Here is a 20,487-nt window from a genome sequence, read left to right as displayed (position 1 = left end):
AGGGAGGTGGGGGTAGAGAAATCAAAATTTCTCTCAGGCTTGCCCTTTGAAGGAAGGAAGAAAACAAACCTAAAACAAACAAACATCTTTTCACATGCTTTAATGTCATGAGAATGTGAACTCATAACTTTTGACCTTGGCTTCAACAAAGGCCATTTGCAATAACATTTCACTTAGATTCAAGCAAATGTCTTTTCTTATATACACCGATAAAGAATCAACCAATTCTTGTCATGAAAAAATTCATTTCGCCATACATTTCATATTCCATGTGATATACAAGGGCAGTTTGATTTTGCAGCATGCTGAATTGAGGAATAAACCCAAACAAGCCACTGTCTCCCTGACACTGCAGAAAGAAGGAAACAGTAACACAGGAAAGAAAATAACTTGTCCACAAACAACATGGGGAAGGGGCAGTGGGGGAGAAAGAAAAGGAAAAAAAGCAGTAACCAGAATACAAGCAGCTGGTGCTCAGGGACTTGGAAGGACTTTGGCTCCACAATGCAGCAGGATTAGTTGCATAATCGCTACTGCCTGAGAAGTTATACGACGTCTGCCCGTCTCCCCATTAGGAAAAAAATAAGCAACAGGAAAGTCCTTTTAGCACACCACAGCTGATAAACTAAATACCACCTGTTAAATCCTGCTACAGAGAAGGCCCTCTGTATTTTCAAACATTACTTTTTAGTTTATTGGAATATAAATTATTAAATTCTATGTTAACCCTTACTAAAAACATCTTATTTCCCCTAAAATCAACATGTCCTAATGCCAGTGCCAAGCCACAAGTATTTACCACCTGGCATTTCTAGCCCTGCTCTCAGAAGACATGTTTGCATTGGAGAAATCTGTCTCTAAGGCTAAGTTGCATGAAATGTGACCTCTTCTGTTGCTGTAGAACTTAATGTTCTGTGGTTGTCACATTTGAACTGCAATCATAAACTACAAAAAGCCACCAAACGCTAACACAATTTTAATTCTATAATTGGATATTTTGCAGATACCTACGGCAGAACTTGCGAAATATTTCGAAGAGACATTAAGACAAGTTGACCTATGAGGAACAACATATCACTGAAGAACAAGCAGGAAAGAGGTTTTCCTGAGTGGTTATGTACTGTGCAGACCTGCATGCTGTGGCATTGCACAAGGGGTGAAAGTGTGGTTTTACTCAAGCCAAAAGACCGCGAAGATGCTGCACGCTGATTAAGAGGCAGTTGAATTTTAGCTTGCCAGCACTGAATCCATAAAGATAATTCTAGCCTAATTATAGCCCTCTTGTTAAGGAGTTGAAATGAAACCTAAAAGTTTTATCTCCTCATCAAAAAATTTGCATTTCTCTGATTATCTCTTTTCTGCTCTAAGTCTTGTCCATTTGGTTCTTACCTCTGGGTCAGGTGGTTTTTATCTTCCCACCATGATTTGGGCTCAAAGCCCAATGCTACTGCATTGCAGAGTCAGCAAAGACATGAGGCAGCAATATTCCTGAATTTCTTTGGATGTGGAAGCGTATGTCATTGCTGCCAAATCCTGAAAGCAATCCAGATAGAGCTCAGAGGCCACATGGCACTTCATAAAAAAAATAAAAAAATATAAAAAAATAAAAAAAAACACAACAATGATGCTAAGATGGCTGTCTTGGCCATTTTGCGCCCTGTTAGCTAGTGCCCAGAATACTGCAAAACTCACTGGCTGTGCAAAGACAGAACGAATGTTCACTCTTCTGCTCACCCCTACAACTCCAAGCATTGCCCCCTGTGCTCAGCACAGACCACTTCCAGCAACAATGGCAGGAATCAGCAGCTTCCCTTGAAGAGAAATACAAATACCAGGATCTGTATTGCAGCAGGAGCACAGATCAGTTTAAGAAAGGGAGATACCTAACGTATATTCACCATGAGCCACCACTTCAGCCTGTCAGCTCCTAAGAGGACAGATGAGATGGGAACCTTGTCTAGTCAAAGGAAACAGAGAAGCTGCTAACCTGAAAGCCTGAACAAAGGCACACGCTGGCCACAACACACATTCGATTCTGTATGTTCGTGATCCTAAGGGACCAGCAATTACAGAAAGGCCCCACTCTTCTCCACTTAACCCACCAGCCATCAACTTGCCTCAGGAAAATGATGGAGATGCTGTTCAGCCACACTAGCATCTTGCTGTCACTAGACCTGCAGCGGACTGTCTTGACCAGTAACAATCACAGAAGCAATGGCCAGTTCACAGCAGCATTTCACTAGCAGCCACCATAACAGGAGAGCTGCACATTTCAAAATCCACATTTCTCTTTTTATTTTTTTTTTCATATTAGGAACTGCTGCAGATAGCAATAATCCAATCCTTAAAACCCAGTGTCGTGAATATGCTACAAAACAGCATAGCTTTATCTGTAATGTCCCAGCTCTGAATTAAATAAACCACTTACTGTTCCTAATGCTTCTGCAACAACTCAGGATTTTGATTAATGACCTGCTCTGCAACAAAGGACCTCACACCAACCTCATCAGCAGTTCCCTCACTCCCCTCCTGGCTCTCTGACAAACACTGTGAACAATTCTCATGTTCAGGACTCAGGGAGGAGTCAGGGGCCAGTTCAAAGAATAAAGTAACTCCAGCCCACTCTTAAGATACTACTGTACGCTAATCCAAGTGCAACTAGAACAACAACAGTGGATCAAGAGCGTGATGACCTTCCTTGTGGAGAAAACTAGATGATTTGACAAACCCACCTACCTCACCCCTATTCTTTTTTGTTTGGATGCTAAGGAAGGAGGAGAAGGCATAAAGCCACAAGCATGAAGTGCTCCACCACTCTAACATGGAAAATCTGGCACTGTTAAAACATTTACTTACAAGACAGATACCTAAAGGCTAAAAACTAAGCAAGTCAGAAAGCTCACAGTTCCAATACTACTAACTCTGATACCCACTTTTTAATTGTTTACTTAAATATACATGTTTTATTAGTAAATTTACACATCTAAGATATAATCATTTTAAGTTACCTGCTATTTATATGTCTAGGGTTGCTCTATAGTTGATGATTTCCAGTTAAACAGCTCTCTGGAAGGATGATCTTAAACCAGCGTCTAAGGTAACGGGAATCAAGTAACTGCAAAAGGCAATTATTTTCTCCCAAGGCTATAAGGGCATCCTACACATTTATCTTGATTTTCGACAGTCGAGTCCACACACTTAGAAGTGAACTCTGCCCTCTCTGTGGGTCAGCTGATGAGCAGTTTCTTTTAACTCAATCACCCACAATCCACTATCAAATAATTCAAGTCTGTAATGCCCTTATTTTCCAATGAAGAATGGACAGAAAACTAACTTAGACTCACTGCAAAACCTTTCCTAAGCTGCTAGGCTTTTTACATCCGGGTAATTTGTCTTTAGGCTTTGCAAATATAATTGAAACTCATTCTGGGTCCTGAAAAAATCTTCCCAATTAATTAGAAGTATCTTCTTCAAAGGAGGAAAAGAGAAAGGAACAAACTAGAATGAAAGAGAAAAAAAAAAAAGAGTAATGATAAGCAACATAATTATCAGTGACATGGAAAAAAAAATGACAAAGTTGAGCAGGGTAGTTCTGGATGCAGGAGAGGAATTAAAAAAAAAAAAAAAAAAAAGAGAGGTATCCAGATGACCTGACAGTGATGCCAAATGAAAGACAGACTGCAGTTTTGTGGACGCACAAGTCCTTGAAACATATTTACTTAAACCACCAGAAGCTCAAACTCACGTGTTCAAATCTGATTATTCCTGCTTCATAACCCTAAAGCCTAGTTAGGAAAGAGATCAAAAAAATTAAAGCATGCATAAAGCAATGAAAGTAACTGTCATTTGGTTTTTGTTTTAAACTATTAAAAGGTTCTTGCCTGCTCTATCAACAGCATGCTCTAGGAAATCCCAAAGCTTACTGTGTTTTGGCTTAAAAAGAACACAAACATGCACATACCATTTCCTAAACTTGCCAAGTCTCAACAACTACTCCCCTGCCCAGCAAAAGAAACAAACATAAAACTTTCATCCTTACATCATCCCAGTCAAGATGATTTAAGAAATTAGCACAACGAGACAAAATTAGCATTTATGTATCTTGTATAAAACTGAACTTCTTTAACTCACGGATCACCAATCCTATGGAGAAAAAGGAGTCAATCAGGATTCTCTGAATCACAAACATGCTGATCCCAAATTACCTGTGCATGTATACACTGAAAGACAAATAACAGCAGGAGATTTAAATCTAAAATAAATTAGAGAAAAAAGCAATAATATTTGGAATGCCAATGATATCCTCGATTTAAATGAACTCAAATTATCAGAAGCAACTACGAGAAAAAAAATTATTTGATCTTCAGTGTATTCTTCCTTTGAGAAGGGCCTGAGTCTACCAACCCCATGCTGCTGCTACCTTTGGTTTCTCTCCTGCTCTGAAGCATTTCCAAGAGAACACTAGAGGAATTCTCTGTAGCAATCTTTTTCCAAGCAATATGTTGGCATAAATCCAAAGAATTTCTTTCAAAACTAAAGCCCAGCAGACTGTATGAGCAATGGACCTGTAGAAAGGCCACAAAAACAGTTCTGAAAGAAGAATTTTCTTTCAAGGGCAGATCAAGAACAATATATAATTGAGATTATGACACACACGGAAAAGACCCCAAAAAAGCCCCAAACGAAAAGAAAGGATAAATGAATACTGTGGACATTGTGTGTGGATACACACACACACACACACACATACTCTCCTTGCTTACTTTCATGAGCAGAGTTTTGTGCAAGAGCAGAATATAAAAAAAAACAGAAAAGGAAAGTGGAATAATACATTTGTTTCATTTAAAGCTCTCCTAGGAGCAACAGTAGCACACACACCAGACTTACAGGAACAAGAAGTGCAAGAGAAACACTAACTGAGAAACAGAGATGGGTCACTAACTTGGGTTCTCTCACTTCTGGCACATTGATGCATTCCTGCCGTCTGCCTGTCCAGACTTGCCAGCATAGCGCTTAGAGACAGCTGAAAACTTATAATGAGGTTGATAATGTAGAGTGTACATTCAGACAGCACCTCTTCCTCTATCAACCAGTGAGTAATTACTCTACCATCCAGCAATGGTCCCTTAAAGGGACCTAAAACAAGGGGGCAGGGCATCACTATTCAGTGAGATGCAGGAAGGAAGGAAACAAAGTGTAGCAATAAAAACTCGGGGTGACTGGAGAGCAAACAGTGTTAGAGGTGGAAAACAAATTTTCTCTTCTCAAATCACCAAACTTTTTTCTCCAGTTAAAGAACAGCGACAAAAGCTCTGTCTACATCCAAGTGAGACTGACTACTGCTATCTCCTAAACTGAAAGAGGACGAGAAAGAGTATTGCGTGATGACTGCAATACAGTTTTCTTAGGTTTGCAGGTCCACCAGGATAGTATTTCTAGAAAGATCAGAAGAGAAACGGTCTTCCAAGAACTACTTCCAAGAGCTACTGCGGCACAAATGGTACTGCTTTGTTTCCATCTCCCTGCACTGCTGACAATACAGCCAGCTTAGTGGAAGCCAAAAACTGGGAGGACCTCATATTCTGAAACCATCTGAAATGCTTAAACTGTTGGGGGAGGGACAAAAAGACATCACCAGCAACAAAACACACCACGTTAAAACACCACATGCCAAAACAACAACAAAAACAAACAAACAAAAAATAATCAAAAACCCCCAAATCCCTCCTCCAAGCCCTCAACTATTGGGTAAATTACATTTCTACCATTTTGAGACTAAACTATGTGACTACAATAATATTGAGATTTTTTCAGACATCTTTCTCAAAGACATTTATATTTTCTATCTTGCCCCCATTATTAAAGTGATCATTTTGAGATAAATGTGGTCTCATTCACTCATTCATATGCATTAACTACCACAGCTGGAAAGTGCTGCTCAGCATCATTAAACTGATACCTTCAGCTCAGCAACTTCATTTTAATCCCATTAAAGGTACACCAGCTAATACAACCAATATCTTAACAAAAGCCAGTAATACACACAACTGAATGAACACACAGGGGGCACACGTGGTAACTGCTGACTGACACCATTATCTGAATCTCTTTGTAGATAACAAACCTCCTAATGTCATTCATTTTAGTACAGTCAAATGCATGGTTACGTGCAATGAACTTGAGTGGGAAAAAGGGATTGGAGCATGTAAAGCACAAATCCCAAAAGGAAAACCAACAAGCCACGGCAACGTGATTTACATGACCATTGTATGCAGCAGCAGGTGCCCCCAAGCTGGGGGAGATGCAGAGGGGAAGGAAAGGTGGGAAGAGTTTCAAAGCAAACAAGAAATTTTATTCCATGCATTAGAATGCCTTGAGATATCTAAAGGTCACTCTTTTTAAAGGATCTTAAACTCAAGAGGACAACTAGAATACAAATACTGACTACCAATGACTTGAATATATTTAATTTATCACTGAAAGCTAAATTTATTACTGAAGGTCAAGAGGAAGTTAAAAGAGACTGGGTCATCTTCTCTGTGTGCAGATTGTGTTTATACAGCACAGGGCTCTTTGACCTAGTGAATGATGATACTACAACATGCATGGTAAGGTAAGCAAACTCACTTCCAGTCTGGAAATTAAAACCTCTTAGGAGAGTAATAATTGGCCAGAAGAACAGATTACTAAAATCGCATGTCAGATTTTCCCCTAACTCAGAGCCACTCATTATATAGGATATCTTTCTAAAAGAGATAATTCCACTCAACTAAAAGATGTTGCAACAATGCAGTGACATGTCACTGCTTATATGGAAATAGAGTAATTTCTTACTGTAAAAAACATTACAATCATCCAAAGATCACCACTGAAGTACCAGAATCTTCAAAAGATAGTTGGTTTTAACTAAGAAAGGACAGCACAGACAGCAAAAAGATGTCAGGCACTATAATTATACTGCTTCAGTAGACAGGTTTTTCAGATCTTGCTTTGAAATGGTCCATTTTCTCAGTCCCTCTTGTCCTCCTTTTCCAGGCCTTTTTAGAGGGGGGGGGGGGATTATACTAGCTAGTCTTCAAGGGAAATCAACAAGAACTTGCAAAACAAACACTAGAAAATAACTCTGAGACAGTACTGTATTTTTAGTACAAGCCTTCATCTCATGATAAAATTTTGCCATCTTTTTCCCAGCCCTGTTCAAAATACTCTATTAAGTCTTAGGAATTCCATCTCAGGCACACTCATTCGAAACGGTATAAGGAAGAGTGAAAAGCTTACTTACTAACATCAAAATACTTTAGCAATGAAAAAAGAGAGGGTGAGAACACCACTTCCTTTCTGTAAGACAGAAATAAGGAACGACAGTAACACAATATGCATAAGCACAAATGGATGTGTCCTGCCATTTATTGTCAGCTCATAAATAAAAGGGGAAGACACTGAAAATGGGAAGCAGAAAGCTGCAAGGTAAATTAGAAGAAATTCATGTAATGAAACTCACTACCACTTTTGCAGAGTTTGCTAAAATTAAGGAAAAGCGTGATTCCTCCATTGGACATGATGAACACTGTCATACTTCCAATGAACAGCGTTTTATAAACACAAGTATAAAACCCCATGTGTTGAGGAGACCAATCATTTATGCCACAGTTTCCCCTACAGACAATGATTTCACCTAGCAGCCACAAGAACTGTCCTTCCTGCAGCCTGTGAGACTCGTGGGGCTGGCCAGCCTCAGACTCATGGCTGCACACCAAGCTATGAATGACAGTAAGGCTCATGGTCCACACACCACCCTCTGTTATTGCCCTAACAAGCAAAGCCTAGAAGAGCATATTTCTGAGCACTAAAGCAATCCAGTGTGATTCTCCTCTCTCCACGTAGTTCAGCATAAACATTATTCTAACAGTACCTGATGAGCGATCTGGAGGGCAACAGAACGCTTATTTTTTATCCCAACACTCATAGTGAACTGGTTGAAACAAAATTTTCATGACTTGCTTGTCAGACTCTTCTTTTGTTCTTTTGCTACTGAATTGTTGCTACCAAAGAAACTGCGGTAAGAGAGAAGAGGATCTATTTTACCAGTTTTATTTTTTATTGCTAGATTTTACTTGTTAGCTGGTAAACTGGCCATGGCCATATAAGTAGTCATCAACATGATGGGAAAAGAGAAAGGTCAAGTAGTCTTGGTAATACAATTATACAAAATTCTTCAAGATATTTGCAGACAAATACCTCTTGCCCAGTCTAAAGAACAGCAGCAATACTCATTAATGAGAAAATAACAGACAAATCATAAAGTCTTCACCAGGCCTCCATTCTCCATTCATGCAGGCAAATATATCTTCCTGAAACAGTTATACTGAAAACTACTCGAGAAGAGTCTTCACACATTAACAAGAAAACACAACACTGCGCACTTACTATGATTTTTTTTTTCTTTTACATCAAGACAATCTATTAATCCCAAGCAATGCAGTTCTTCTAAAAACCTGGGTTATTCAAAGACTTCTTACCAAACCTTATTTAATGTTTTAACAAGAAAGTATGACTTCCCACCACTCTTCTATGTTCCAAGTTAATACTAAACTTTCAGTCAAGTCAGAGTGTTCCTGACTGAGCTCCTGCTCCCCTCTCTCTGATTAACTGCAGGCTTATTTCCTTGAGCAAAGTAAAAGGGTCAAAGGACCCTTATTGTTTATAACCAATTTCTTTAAATTCACAAAAATAGCTTGCTTTCTTCTCGGCAGAGGTAAGACCCTTCCACATGCTGTGTTAACTTTCCAACAAGGTTTACATTAGCAACCATCAGGACCTTCCAGCCGCTGACACCAGTCACTGCTGCCCACCACACCAACAGCGAACACGGCAGACATCTAACAAATAGACCAGTTGTAAGCTCAATGGTGAAAAAGTTACAGTAAAATACACAGTACTTTGATATCTTATGAAATAATGAATGATCCTGCTATTTTCACTATCACATCAAAAAACAGAAAAAATCATTAACAAAAAAAAAAAAAAAATCACCCTCTGCCTAACTGCCACAGTGCACTTGAAAGATTTGCGTCTTAACTTGGTGCTTAAAGTACATCAAAAGCTCACCCTATACTCACCATCTCTTATCTCTTCCTGTAAAAAAAGTCAGGTCTGTAAACCCCATCCTTCCAGCTAAAACATCCTAGCAAATGTCCTGCCAGATGTCTCTTCCAACCAACATTTCTCTGATGTATTCAAACTGTCCTAGATGAAATCAAATTTTAAGGTAAGTCCTTCCTCCCAACACATAATAAAGACAACTGTGGTTAGTCTGTTGAACCCAAGCTTTGCCCCACCATTAATACTAGAATAAACCCTTCAACATGGTCCTGACACCCATAGATACTGGAGAGCCTTTCTCAGATCAACAAAGAAATGAATTTTGGAATACATTACAATACAGGGCTGCTAAAAACATCTAGTTTTGTTGGGCATTTTGGACATGGCCTAAGACATAAAATCACTTTTAAATGCATTTTTGGAAGTGACACAAAGTTCACCATGCCTCTTTAAGCACACTTTCAAGGATAAATTTGCAGAGACAGGCTGTGAAAGTAAAAGAAACCTGGCATACATCCATTCCTGCCTCTCCAAACAGATACCAGAACAGTCTCAAAACCACAGCTGAACCCTGTGTAACTTCTTAGTACAGCCATTCACAGAAATAGTTATAAAGACACCATATTTCAAGAAAGCTCCAAGAAGTAACCTTCATCTCTTATAAACAACAGAGAGCAAGAGACTATTGGTTTTTGGATGCAGAACATTTGACACGCCATCACAGAGCTTCACAGACTGGTAGACTTCCCTGGTAACCTAATGTGGAGCTACAGGGAAATAAACCAAAATCAAGAATGTATTTCAATTGCCCATGGCCGTGCAGTGTTTGAGATGCTCCACTTTCCTACTCAAAGGCAGCACTGAGTAGTACTGCAGAAGGCAGATACACTTCATCACCACAACCCTCAGCTTAATGCAACAAGACAGACCTGAACTGAACTCCACACAGTATGAACACCTGCTAATCGTGGTATTCTTTTTTTTAATAATTTATATAAGCTTATGTTTTCATTTGAAATGTCCACCCTTACTCAGGCTGCAAGTTCAAATTCACTCTCAAAGGATGATAGAAAAGAGGATGAGCAGAAAAGAGGAGAGCTGCCATCTTTCAAATTTAGTCTGCCTGTGCCAGAGGAAGCTAAATCTTCACCTTGGTATAGTCTCTATTCAATCTGAGCTACTCCAGAAAAATGTCAACTATATTGATCTCCTTGTATAAAGATCCCAATTTTAAAGACATTTATAACTAGACAAAAAATTATTTTTCTAAGTACATGATTTGCAGTACATATGTCTCCTCTGTTTCCATTTATTGGGAAAAAAAAAAAAAACACACAAAAAAAAACACCAAAAAACCCCACCAAAACCAAACATTCAGATTATCATGTGTATTTGAAGCATATACATAAGCACATATGTTCTTTACTGAAATAAGAATAGGTTATAGTTTTAGGTGGTTTAACTGATCAGTATGGTCTTCCAATTCACACAAAGAAACTGTACAAGTAACTAGGAAAAAAAAATATCCAGCTACAAATACAGCATATCCAGATTTCTGTCTCCCTAAGTACACCAGTGAAATTGTATGGGATTTCAAAGAGACAGCAAGTAAGCCTTTTACCCCCTGCTCCTGATCCAACACTGCTAGGAACATGGTTGTGTTCCTGGTAAGAAACTGAAAGCAGAATATTTCTGTCTCCAGCAGTTACCACAGTCAAATAAGAAGTGCTGGTACTGTGCCTTTACACTCTCTAATAACAAAAAGCTTGAAGAGATACACCCTGGTTACTTCATGAGACACTCAAAACCTAAATTAAATATTCTTCATCAGCTTATTCTCACCACTTAGAACTGTGAAAAAGAAACTTCTGCAAACCTAATTAACAAGTGAATTAGCATCCTCTCAGATCATATCCACAGAGACTTTGTTTTTACATTTCTATTGTGGCTCACTGCTCAACTGCTACTGATTCAAGTATTTGCATTTGTTTTGTGATGCAACAGCAAAACTGTTTCTGTGCCTATTCCACATGGCTGCTTATAACGAACGTTTACTTCTGCCTGGTCAGAGATGCATCCTTTCTTCTGCAAGTGTAAAGAAACTTCCAAATAAAATTAATTTCAGTCCACTTCAGTCACTTTATCAGGCAGAAAACCAGCGATGACAAGCATACTGCCAGCTCTGACCACATCCTTCTTAGTCTCATCACATTCATGACATCCCAATTCTGAGCATCTTGCCACGTGAAGATTCCAAAATTGTTGTAGCCCTCACAGTTGTGGGAAAAAATTGACAACTGCATGCCCAAGACTCAAAAGTATCAAAAAAGAAATCCATTTATTTCATGCTCTTAAAGACATTTCATGCTCTTTAAAAGACATAACTTGATTCAATCTCACTACTGAGGGCCTGCACTGTGACATTTTAACTCTTAGGTTAGCAACCTTGAGAACAAAAAGAGGCTCAATTTTTGCATTAAGAAACACACTCCTTATCTGCTTTGTCTGTCATTCTACTATGCAATACATTCTGTACTCTGTGCATTCACGCAAATACAAAGCAAGGCCTTGATCTTGTCCCTGGCTCTCACATGAAGACTCAAGGACCTCCATAAAACCCCATTAGAAGTAAGTCTTGACAAGAATACAACTGCAGAGACAAGTCCCAAGATCATCAGTGGCACTCTGAATGCTATGGAGGTGGTGAATCCGAGCAGTAAAACAGTGAATAGCAGTCCAGTTATCACCAGCCTGCAGTGAAAACACTCTCTTCTATTCTAGTCAGAGCACTAAAGCACACCCTCTCCCATTCAGTGAGGATTCAAAAGCTTCAGGTGTTAAAACAAACACACACAGGAAAACTGAAAGCCTTCCCTTGCTCACCACAGTTTGGGTGCAGTATCCACTTAAACTAGTACTGCCACTGAAGCCACCATATTATCCAACCAAAGCAGTCCACCTACTATGAACAGCTCAAAGGCCAGTACTCCATGCCAGTCTAATAAACCTCAGACAAAAGCAGAGGCTGATGATGCCAGGTGCGCTTCTATGTGATTAACCTTCTTAAGGATCTTTACCCTCCCTGAGGCATTCTGAACAGTCTTTCTCCCTTTTGGGACTCTCCACCATCCAAGCCCTCAAAAACTCTTTTAAAAGAAGTTTTGTGACCAAGCTAAGTTGATATTTTGTCATATTTTTAATGAAAAAGCAAAGGCATTCTCTCTGTGTGCATTTTTTTGGTTTATTTTACAGCATACCTTCTGGACATTCACTCATGGGAATGTTACGAAGTTCAATAAGGCCAAATGCAAGATTCTGCACCTGGACTGGGGCAACCCCAAGTACAAACATGGGCTGGACAGAGAATGGATTGAGAGCAACCCTGAGAAGGACTTGGGGGTGCTGCTCAATGAGAAGCTCAACATGACCTGGCTCATCTGAGTGTGCACTTTCAGCCCAGAAACCAACTCTATACTGGGCTGTGTCAAAAGCAGCATGACCAGCACATCAAGGAAGGTGATATTGCCCTTCTACTCCATTCTTGTGAGACCCCTACCTTCAGCACTGCGTCCAGCTCTAGGGGCCCCAACATAAGAAGGATGTGGACCTGCTTGAGCGAGTCCAGAGAAGGGCTACAAAGATGATCAGAGGCTGGAGCACCTCTCCTATGAAGACAGGCTGAGATAGCTGGGCTTGTTCAGACTGGAAAAGTATCGTGGAGATTTTATAGCAGCCTTCCAGTAGCTAAAGGGGGGCCACTAGAAAGCTGAAGAAGAAATTTTTGTAAGGGTATGTAGTGGTAGGACAAGGGGGAATAGCTTTAAACTGAAAGAAGGTAGTTTCATGTTAGATATTAGGAAGAAATTCTTTACTATGAGGGTGGTAAGACACTGGAACAGGTTGCAAAGAGAAGTCTGGCTGTCCAGACATGGCTGTCCCATCCCTGGCAGTATTTAAGGCCAGGCTGGATGGGGTTCTGAGCAACCTGGTCTAGTGGAAGGTGTCCCTGCCTGTGGCAAGGGGTTGGAACTAGATGATCTTTAAGGTCACTTCCAACACAAACAACTCTACAACACCCCAACCATTTTCTTAGCCCTGCAATTTCCCTTCATAATCTCAAATTACACAAAAAAAAGGGACAGACTTACACTGCCAAGTAACCAAACACAAACTTCAGGAATCCCCTGGTGTACAAAGCACTTTTTTCTATTACAGTCCAGCTGTGAGTTAAGATTCTGGTTCACAGCAAGAGCTAGGTGCCCCAAGCAACACTACTTATCACAATGACATTCAAATATACTCTACTTTTTGAAGCAACATCCCATCAGCTACTAGTTTACACAAATCAAACCACCCTGCTTTGAATTATACAGAGATTTTTACTATGTCTTCATTTGAAAATAATAAATCATCTGGTAATGTAAGAACATAAAACACAATTCCACCTGTCAACGCAACACTGACAAAAAAAATAGCAAAATAGTCCAGGTAGAGCTACTTTCTAACACCCAACGCACAGCAATAACTTTGACAAAACTAGTAGTGAAATAGAAAGCCAGATAATCATTTTTACGAGCTCTTGATGCACATTTTCATTTAAGTCACAGAAACGAAGGACCCTAAAAAACATCTAAGGTATATGCTGGAACATCTTCCCTTTCTAGCCACTTGCCTATCTCATCATTACCAAACTGCAAGCTCTGAAGGTTTTGCTTTCCTCTATTTGCTTACTTGACACAGCTGCTTTAAGTTGAGCATCAGTTTTGGTAACTGCTCCCCTACTCTGAAACCTTTCACTAGAAAGCCTTATATGCATATCCAAAACCAAAACTCACATGACCATTAGAAAAGAAAATTATTCAAGAGAGGGAATAACTTCTTTTACCAACTAGGAAGTTCACAGAAAAAGTTGCTGGAAGAAATCAGGCAAAAGCCATCTCCAAAAGGTCTGACTTCTCTCAGATACATGTCTTAGGCTCAGTACAAGAAGCTTAAGTTAGCCATGTAACTAAGGAATATCCACCCAACCTGAAAAAGTGGAAGTTTAACTCTTATGTATTTTCAGTGCAATATTATAATTTCTCTAGAGCAAGAAAGAGACTAAATCAGCCATCTGGAAATTCCACTTCTTTCATGTGTTTTCAGATGTACTATTGTCTGTACACTAAGTTAGCCAACCTGCTCAAAGCTTTTTCCTTGTAGCATGGTAATAAATTGCATGACATGGAAATAACAATATTTGTGAAGATACAAGAACTAAGCAGTCTTTTAATGCGTATCTGACTGCTATAATTCAGATGCATCCATCTTATCTTTTTCCTACATTACTTTTTACCCAAAAATAGGAAGCTATGTGACTATGTCCCATTCAACATCCCTTATTGTTCATTTCTTCCACAGAGTTCACTATTTCCTAGCATAACACTGTTTTATTACTTTTGAAATCTTAGAAGATACTTTTTTACATGTGCTACAATAAGTTCTGCAAATTTGTTCCCATTCTGCAATATGACAGAAGAAGGAGAAGTCACATGCTTAAGACATGCAGAAAACCATTACAGGGCATTGATGAAACAAAGTCATCAAAGCAATCAAAATCATTTTCCCTCAAAAGGGAAAGATCCCAAAACACAACATGTAGCTTTCACTGGAATAATCCAATTCCAAAGAAATGTCAAACAACTTTTTCCCCCAAAATCTCAATACAGACAGTTTTACTTCCATGCTCACAGCTTTGTTCCACAGGTGGGGAGAGAAAAATTAAAAAGTAAAAAAGATTCCCTGCTGTCATTCAAAATCACAAAAACATCAGCACAGTTGGCAAAAAGTATGTCCAGTGCACATTTCCATACAGAACAGAAATCAGAAAATTTTGCCCCAGAGCTGTCCACAGGAAAAAAACACCCCAAAAGATGAGCGTCATCTTCACTTACAAAAGACCTGAGGAAAGAATTAGCTAAAGATTGTTTCCCCTTCACCATTCATAACAAAATCCTTGTAATTACAGGCCAATAGTAAATCAACATACAGGGTGTAAACAAGCCACTTGAAGTCACAAAATGCTACACAGTACTAACCCAATAATTTTATACAGTATTTCCTATTCCTCCTTCTGTTAAGCTCTGACACAGTATTAGCAAAAAGACAAAGCAAGATATGCAACAACTGTGCTACAGATTATCTAACTTTGCTTAGTCATTCCCACCATCCAACAGGTGACCCAAACACAAGGTGCTGTATGCACTTACCTGCAATAAGAACAGAGGGGAAGTGAGCAAAACAAGCAGAAGCTTGCACTACTGCATCACAAAACATGAGCTGCTTGCCAAACAGATGCTCTCCAGGCTGGATCACCAGTAATGCATATTCAGTCTTGCAAAGTTTGCAGTGCTATCACCCAAGTCAAGATGCTGCTCCCACATCCTCACAAATGACTTCACTTAAAATGTCACAAGCCGCCAGCAGAATTTCATACATAACCTCAGAAGTTTTGGCAATGAGAGTGCAAACAGGATTATAGGAAACACCACCAATGCTTTCTATACTGTCTGTGGGGCAGCTGGTTAAAACAAATATGCACAGGGGCCTTCTAATTATGTTCTGTCCTCTCTTGCCCAGCCTGGACAAGGTGTGAACAGCCCAGACGCAGGATATAAAGTCTTCAATAGAAGATAACAGAAGTTATACAAGAGTGAAACTGTTTATTAAAAGATGAAAACTGGAAACCAAACTACAGTGTTAAAGAAGTGAGCTGTTTGTAAGACACGTGACAATCTTACATCAGTGTGCCTCAGTCCCTTCAACACTGAAGGGTGTGGAAGGCTCACACTTACAACCCAAGTTGTAGGCCCCTCAGGACACATAAGCAACAACAAGTAAAGATTTTTTTAAAACAATCACTATTGCAAATAACACAAAGAAACTAATAGCATGAGTATCTGTCGCAACTTGGGCATTTTAAATTTTGTACTATTGCACTTAGCAACACTACCAACAAAAAAGAATCAAGGAGGAAACCAGTGAAGTTAAAAGCTTCAGTATTAAAGCCATGAAGAAACCATTTATTTCCCTCCCTACACACATAACCAAAAATTGTACTACAGACCAACAAAAGATTCTATTCCCCATTTCAAAATGCAAGTTTAATTCCAGTAAGATACCATAAGAACAGATTTCCACAGTTCTAATGATCAGAAAAGCAAGCACTACCGGGTAAATTGTGACTAAGATGTATGGTTCCTCATAGCATACCGTATCCACCCTCCCCAAAATCTGTTTATTTTGGACAAACAATACAAAACTTCCTTACAGCAGGAAGTCATGCAAGTCAAAGGCCACTGCTGAAACAGTATTTCCACTATTTTGCAACAGCAACTTAAAATCACTCACAAACATGAACTAAACTGCCAATCAACATCAGCAGATTTGTCCTTCAGCAATTTAACGGGGGGAACTACTGGCTTTTCTTTACATTCCTCATCTTAGCACATCTTCAGAAACAGAAGTAAATTCCCACAACCCAATGCTACAAAACAGCTAACATCAGTATTTGGGAAGTGAAACTTCATGCTCTAACACCAAAGTTTCCAAACAATCTCATGACACTCCTAAGCAAGCGGAACATGTGCCCACACTCACGCCATACTCTGCACATGAAGCATTCCAGGAGTCTTCCGTATGCTAAAAATTCCAACTGAACACTTGCAGAGAACTATGAAATAGAAGAATTCACAATGCATTTTACATCTGCCAGTCTTACTGTAACAGCAACACACATCAGTACCTCCTGAAGACCTGCTTGTTGTGTACACTTCTGGGAGTACAGCTCCAGTAAACAAAGTACCAAGGTTTTCATACCCACTCAGATTACTGTTAGCTCAGCTTCTCAGACAATTCATGTAGCAAGATGGAACAAGATAACATAGCCTTCTAACTAAACCTGTTACTTCCAGGTTGAAATTACAATAATTTTGTTACTTAGCCTCTTTCTGTTACTGCTTGTAAGGAAAGAAATGAGTTCCTTTCACATTGTACCACATGATACCGTCAAGTAGCTGATCTCAATGCATCAAACTGCAAATAAACAATCGACTGGACATAATAACCCTTACTTAAACCTTGAGATAGAAATGTTGTAACACATTTTTAAATGGCTGCTTAAAATACTAAAAATCACAACAGTATTACGCTTAACTTGCTTAAATTTGAGTCAAATAGATAATTAGCTGGCTAAAAGCTGCAACCATGTAACCCAAAACATACTACATTTGTATTCCAAGTCTAGCAGCCTAAAAACTGCACAGTGGATTGGAAAGCAAACAAACACATTCAATTCCTAGCAAAGACATACCAAACTGAAAAATACCATTCACTGATGGTGTCTACCACCACCGATATCTGAGGCATTCTACCTAAAATATGTTGCTGTCAATGGTGTTGAGTATTTCAGCATTGGCTCCAACTAAGCTGAACAGATCCACACTACATAGTGTGAAGATGCCTACACATAGTCCAAATAAACAGCCAAAGCTAGATTATCAGCACTTCTTGACCAGGATCATACAGCAAAGGCACAATGCCATATTAACATCAATGCACATTTCCAGTGCCCAAAGCATTCTGTTTCATAAACATGCCTGCCTATAATCTAAAAGCATAGAGAAGGATTTGGTTGGCTTACTGCAACTGAACAATTCACATAACTGTAACTTTCATATTTGTAAATGCTGCAAGTCTACCAACATTGCGTAGCATGAGCAAAATACTGCAGAAATGACAATTCACACAAACTGTACAGTTTGTTCATATAGCCTATTTCAAGATGCCACTAGCTTGTCACCAAAATGTGCCAAGGATGCAATCAAGCTGGCTCCCTCCAGGCCCAGCCTGGATCCATGGGAATCTGTGAGCTCAGGCACATCATACAGCTGTACAACCACAATTGTGCACAGGCACCAGGTAACAACACAGCTCCGGCTCCACTTGTGACTTAGCTGGTCATATGTGCTTGGTACAGCATATGAAATTTACTCTTCTTAACAGTAAGCCTACCATTTGTTGTCCATAGTAAAAGTACATGATCCAATACATGGACACACACAGACCTTGTCATAAACCTACACTGCCAAGTAACCAAAATTCAACCATTAAAATTAGGCCAGGACCCACAGGTCTACACTGAAATATTGGGAGCCAGCCAAGAAATTTCAGTTAGACTATCCATGAAACTACAGGTCAAAATACATTTAATCCTCTGCACAATTTCTTTCATAAGTCTCTCTCTATGGAGGCATACACAAGCATAGCTAGAATTTAGGGACCTATTCTTTCAAGGTGAACAGCTCACAGGGACTCAGCACCCAGCACCACCGACTGGCCTCCATTCAAACCTCTTCATCTATGTGGATCACCTCCCAGGACGCTGAAGACAAGCAGCGGGTACCTCAGCATCTGCGGAAATCCCCACACACAATGCTCCAGAGTTCTCAGAAGCCACAACCTCCCTGTCCCCCAGGATGCATTGGGGATCTGATGGGTACTTTAACTTGAATGTCCCTGACGCACCACTGGATCGGTAGCTCGAGGACTGCCACAAAAATAACCACATAAAAAAAATGAAAATCGAATTACAGGAGAAAAAAGCGACCCCACGACCCGCCTGCGAGCCAGTGTTCCTCCCCGCGCTGGCCCAGGGCGGCGGGCGGTCTCCCCTCATTCCGCGGCCCGGCTCCCCGCCGGCCCTCCCGCACACCCGAGGGCTGGGGCCAGGGGCCTCCCTTCCGCATCTCCATCGGGGCTCCCGCGGGAAAACCGTCCTCCCCAGCCACAACAAAGGCCGCCGGACCGGACCGGCCCAGCGCCGCAGCAGCGCCCGCGGGGCTCCGTCGTCCCCTCCAGGTTTCCCTCACCCGTCTCCGCGGTGGCTGAGGCCCCGCCACAACCCCTGCCCGCCCCCCTCAGCCCAACGGGGCTGAGCCTCCCGCCCCACAGCGGCCAAGGAGCGGCCGCTGAAATAAAACATTAAAAACCCCTGGGGGATGGAGGGGTGTTTGCCCGTGCAGTGACAATGATCCATCACCCGAGGCACCTGCGACGTCGCCCCCTCCTCCAACCCGGCGGCGACGGAGGGAGGCGGCCGCCCGGCCGTATGGCATCCCCGGGGAATGGGGCGATAGCCGCGGCCTGCGGCCGGGCCGGGGAGAGCCGTCCCAAGCGGGGCCAGTACCCCGTCGGGGACGGGGGCTGCAGCCTGCCGCGCCGGGCCCGCGAGAAGGTGGCGGGTCTCCCCGCGGCGCAGCCGGGCCCAGCGGCGATACAACAAAGCGCCGGGGCTAGGCGGCAGGGCCACCAGGCACTCACCGGGAGGCGGCGGGGGTCTCCGTCGGTGCCGCTGTGCCGTGCCGTGCCCGGCCCGGCCCCCCGGGCCGGGGAGGGGGCAGCGGGTGGTCTCTCCTTTCGTCTCCTAGCCTCTCTCCGCTCCTTTCCGCGGGCACGAGTCGGGAGTAGGGGGGGGATTACGCGACGGGGTGGCCGCGGCCGGGCGGTGTGGGCCGGGCCGGGAGGGCGGCTCCCCCGCTGCGGCCCGGGCGGGCTCCGGCGGGAGGCACCGCCACCGCTGCAGCGTCCAGGCGCTGGGGTCGTTCTGGCCCCATCAACGCCGGGCCAAGCCGAGGGGGCCGCGCGACGCGAGGCGGAGGGAGCGGGGCCGCTCCCCGCGGCGGCTGGTGGCCATCTTAGTCCTCCTCCTCCTCCGCGGCGCCGAATGCCCCCTCCCCGCCCGGCTGCCAGCGCTGCCTGCTGCCTCCTCCCTCCGCTCCTCCTCCTCCTCCTCCTCCTCCTCCTCCCGGCTGGCTGCTGTCGTCGCTGCTCCCGCGGCCCAAGGAGGCCGCCTCAGGAGAGCCGGTCCGTAATGGCGGGCCCCGGGACCAGCCCCTCAGGCACCGGGTCACCGCCCCGATCCCTCAGCAAGAAGGCTGCTCGCAGAGGGGCTCTTCTGCTCAGCCAGATCGGGTCGGCTTGACAGACGCACAGGCCCCCTTCTTAGTTCTAGAGCTTTTTATAATTATCTTACTTTTTAGAGCTGAGTTTGGTTTCTCCCCGTCCTCTGACAGTAATCCCACTTCCCTAGCACTGCAAGCCGGCGTCCCCTTCTCCTCTATCCCCGCCGCCAATCCCTCACCACAGGCCCAGGCGGATGACAGGCTATCCAGCGTGGCGGGAGGAGAGCTATCCCAGCCAGGAGCCTGCTTGTGGAATGAGGAAGGAACCGCTGGTCAGCGCAGGAGCAAGAAAGCCACCTTCGGTTTGGGGTTGAGGTGATCTCCCTTAGTTTTTTGTCAAGTGTACATCTTGGGGAAGTCCACTTAGATAACTGTAGTTTTGACC

The 20,487-nt window shown here is 42.2% G+C and overlaps 1 protein-coding gene across 3 annotated transcripts in view; it reads right to left on the bottom strand.

Moving 5' to 3' along the window:
- WDFY3 (WD repeat and FYVE domain containing 3) overlaps positions 1-19,901 on the bottom strand; it is a 171,601-nt gene extending 151,700 nt beyond the window's left edge. For all 3 annotated transcript variants that reach the window (XM_061440880.1, XM_061480382.1, XM_061440888.1), the window contains exon 1: positions 19,462-19,901. The gene's annotated coding sequence lies outside the window, so the exon portion shown is untranslated. The remainder of the gene's footprint in view (positions 1-19,461) is intronic.
- Positions 19,902-20,487: the final 586 nt, after the last annotated feature.

The sequence above is a fragment of the Pezoporus flaviventris genome, unplaced genomic scaffold (genome assembly GCF_033815535.1).
Source record: "Pezoporus flaviventris isolate CSIRO_AGI_PZ_B2104156 unplaced genomic scaffold, CSIRO_AGI_Pfla_v1 ptg000002l, whole genome shotgun sequence".
Taxonomy (NCBI): Eukaryota; Metazoa; Chordata; class Aves; order Psittaciformes; family Psittacidae; genus Pezoporus; species Pezoporus flaviventris.
This window is presented reverse-complemented; position numbering and strand designations above follow the sequence as displayed.